General features: G+C 51.0%; 1 long non-coding RNA gene across 1 annotated transcript; it reads right to left on the reverse strand.

Annotated features, from left to right (window-relative positions):
- Window positions 1–407: 407 nt before the first annotated feature.
- LOC140399696 (uncharacterized) lies at window positions 408–4,106 on the reverse strand. The gene is made up of 2 exons (XR_011937792.1): window positions 3,856–4,106; window positions 408–732 (listed from the first exon to the last, which is right to left on the reverse strand). It is a non-coding gene; the product is annotated as an uncharacterized lncRNA (long non-coding RNA).

Raw genomic sequence — 4,106 nt, forward strand, 5'->3', positions numbered from 1 at the left:
GTGTGCCCTGAAAAATGAAAGCAAACCTCAGCACCCACTGAACATTTCCTCCACACTCTGATCTCCTGCACCATCCTCTGAATCACTTCACCATCCTCTTACTCACCCACTAAATCCCTCCCCTATTTTCTGAATCAATTGCCGAGCTCCAGAACCATTTCCATGGTTACCTTCTATCACTTCCAGACCCCCAGCTCGTTCTCCATAGCCCAGTATTTGTGAGACACCCTCACATGTAAGTGGTCAGAGAGCTGATATTGTGGCCCCCTATCTTATCTCAGACCATTTGCATCGACCTCCCCTCCCCTTTATCTGGAATGTACACATCTGTTCCCAGCCTCAATTCAAACCGGACACCTTCGCTACAGACAGCCTGATCCTGAGGGTTAACAAGACATGAAGCAGTGACCAATGCAGTAAGTTTTATTTCTGATTACAGGCCATTATCCAGACAGCAGGAATACAAGGTCAGGTGTTAGAGGAGTGAAGTAATAAATTAGCCTGTTGTCCAGGAAAGAAGCTTCCATTCAGAGAGAACATGGAGATCCCGGGTTGATGGTCGCCCCTCACTGGATCATTCATCTTTACCTTCAATACCGTTTTGACCATTCATCTTTCGATAGAATTTTTTTTTTTTCCGGGAAAGGGGAACGTCAGGTATCATCTTCTCAGTGATTGGCTCATCACTGAGTCTGGTCACGTCACTCGGCGGATGTTTTGAACGATAACCCCCTAAAAGTAAAAGAAAACATGATGAAGGAATTAATTACGGGTTGATCAGCCTGATGGAGAACAATGAGAAAACAGAAAGCAGAATCTGTCAGCCTGACAGGGACACACTCGGCACAAAGCAGCAACATTAGGTTTGTTGTATATAATAATATTCCACAGTTTACAGCCTCCCACTCCAGAACTTGAAAAAGCCCACTCCGTTTCTCCATCTCTTGGTCTGTACGAGCTCACTCACTCCACCTCCTGGTCTGTACAAACTCACTCCCTCCACCTCCTGGTCTGTACAAACTCACTCCCTCCACCTCCTGGTCTGTACAGACTCCCTCCACCTCCTGGTCTGTACAAACTCACGCCCTCCACCTCCTAGTCTGTACAAACTCACGCCCTCCACCTCCTGGTCTGTACAGACTCCCTCCACCTCCTGGTCTGTACAAACTCCGTCCCTCCCTCCACCTCCTGGTCTGTACAGACTCCCTCTACCTCCTGGTCTGTACAAACTCACCGTCTCCCTCCACCTCCTGGTCTGTACAGACTCCCTCCACCTCCTGGTCTGTACAAACTCCCTCCCTCCCTCCACCTCCTGGTCTGTACAAACTAACTCTCTCCACCTCCTGGTCTGTACAAACTCACCGTCTCCCTCCACCTCCTGGTCTGTACAAACTCCCTCCCTCCCGCCACCTCCTGGCCTGTACAAACTCCCTCCACCTCCTGGTCTGTACAAACTCCCTCCCTCCACCTCCTGGTCTGTAGAAACTCCCTCCCTCCACCTCCTGGTCTGTACAAACTCCCTCCCTCCACCTCCTGGACTGTACAAATACACCCCCTCCAACTCCTCGTCTGTACAAACTCCCTCCACCTCCTGGTCTGTACAAACTCACTCCCTCCACCTCCTGGTCAGTACAAACTCCCTCACTCCCTCTACCTCCTGGTATTGACAAACTCACTCCCTCCACCTCCTGGTCTGTACAAATTCAATCCCTCCACCTCCTGGTCTGTACAAATTCACTCTCTCCCTCCACCTCCTGGTCTGTACAAACCCACTCCCTCCCTCCTCCTCCTGGTCTTTACAAACGCATTCCTTCCCCTCCTGGTCTGTACAAACTCCCTCCCTCCACCTCCTGGTCTGTACAAACTCACTCCCTCCACCTACTGGTCTGTACAAACTCACTCCCTCCACCTCTTGGCCTGTACAAACTCCCTCCCTCCCTCCGCCTCCTGGTCTGTACAAACTCACTCTCTCCACCTCCTGGTCTGTACAAACTCACCGTCTCCCTCCACCTCCTGGTCTGTACAAACTCCCTCCCTCCCGCCACCTCCTGGTCTGTACAAACTCCCTCCACCTCCTGGTCTGTACAAACTCCCTCCCTCCACCTCCTGGTCTGTAGAAACTCCCTCCCTCCACCTCCTGGTCTGTACAAACTCCCTCCCTCCACCTCCTGGACTGTACAAATACACCCCCTCCAACTTCTCGTCTGTACAAACTCCCTCCACCTCCTGGTCTGTACAAACTCACTCCCTCCACCTCCTGGTCAGTACAAACTCCCTCACTCCCTCTACCTCCTGGTATTGACAAACTCACTCCCTCCACCTCCTGGTCTGTACAAATTCAATCCCTCCACCTCCTGGTCTGTACAAATTCACTCTCTCCCTCCACCTCCTGGTCTGTACAAACCCACTCCCTCCCTCCTCCTCCTGGTCTGTACAAACGCACTCCCTCCACCTCCTGGTCTGTACAAACTCCCTCCCTCCACCTCCTGGTCTGTACAAACTCACTCCCTCCACCTACTGGTCTGTACAAACTCACTCCCTCCACCTCTTGGCCTGTACAAACTCCCTCCCTCCACCTCCTGGTCTGTACAAACTCACTCCCTCCCTCCACCTTCTGGTCTGTACAAACTCACTCCTTGCCCCCACCTCCTGGTCTGTACAAACTCACTCCCTCCACCTCCTGGTCTATACAAACTCACTCCCTCTACCTCCTGGTCTGTACAAACTCACTCCCTCCACCTCCTGGTCTTTTCAAACTCCCTCACTCCCTCCACCTCCTGGTCTTCACAAACACACTCCCTCCACCTCCTGGTCTGTACAAATTCACTCCATCCACCTCCTGGTCTGTACAAACTCCCTCCCTCCACCTCCTGGTCTTGTACAAACTCCCTCCCTCCACCTCCTTGTCTGTACAAACTAACACCCTTCTCCTCCTGCTCTGTACAAACTCACACCCTCCACGTCCTGGTCTGTACAAACTAACTCCCTCCACCTCCTGGTCTGTACAAACTCACTCCCTCCCTCCACCTCCTGGTGTTTACAAACTCACCCACTCCACCTCCTGGTCTGTATAAACCCACTCCCCCCTCCTCCTCCTGGTCTGTACAAGTACACTGCCTCCCTCCACCTCCTGGTCTGTGCAAACTCCCTCCCTCCCTCCACCTCCTGGTGTTTACAAACTCACTCCCTCCACCTCATGGCCTGTACAAACTCACTCCCTCCTCCTCCTGGTTCGTACAAACTCAGTCCCTCCACCTCCTGGTGTTTACAAACTCCCTCCCTCCAGCTCCTGGTCTGTACAAATTCACTCCGTCCCTCCACATCCTGTTCTGTACAAATCACTCCGTCCCTCCACATCCTGGTCTGTACGAACTCCCACCCTCTACCTCCTGTACCGAAGTACAGTGAAAATTAAATGGGGAGAAATGGCTGATGGAGATGCTGATCCTGTCTTCACACACAGTCCACACTCTCACAATCTGTAGCAGTGTCAGTGACCAGGAACAGTAACTGAATTCTGCAATAAGGACAATGACAGAGTTTGCTATCCGGATCAATGATCCCACTATGACCCAGCAACGTGCCCCGCTCAGTAACTTGTGGTTTCATTATTGATCCGTGTGGACCAGCTCACAAAACCAACAAGCCCCGCGAAACACTCCGATAGTGACTAAAATATCAGAGATTTACCAATGGAGATTGTTTATCCTGAATTCTTCAGTTTGTTTTAGAATCTCACAATCCACATCTCTTAACCTATCAAACTATTGCACACAAAGAAAATACAATCGATTTAAAATTAATCTGCATGAACCCCAGCGGCTTTAGTGTTGGAGAACGTTGAGAGATTCTTACTTCCTTCCATAATATCTAGTCTCGCTCCAGTAGGATTGCTCTGAGTCAGCACGAGAAGTACAAGCACCAGGAACAGCGCTTTCTGCATCTTCACTGGGGTCTGTCAGAGTTACGGTCAGAATGCTGGTGTAGATCTGCTCTCTATCTAATCGCGGAGTGTTGCTGCTTTTATAATCCCACGAGCGGGCGTGTCTGCTTCCTGGTGATATCATTGGAAACTGTTTTCCTTAATGCTGCCTTATTTCCATGAA

The sequence above is a fragment of the Scyliorhinus torazame genome, chromosome 23, assembly GCF_047496885.1.
Source record: "Scyliorhinus torazame isolate Kashiwa2021f chromosome 23, sScyTor2.1, whole genome shotgun sequence".
Lineage (NCBI taxonomy): Eukaryota > Metazoa > Chordata > Chondrichthyes > Carcharhiniformes > Scyliorhinidae > Scyliorhinus > Scyliorhinus torazame.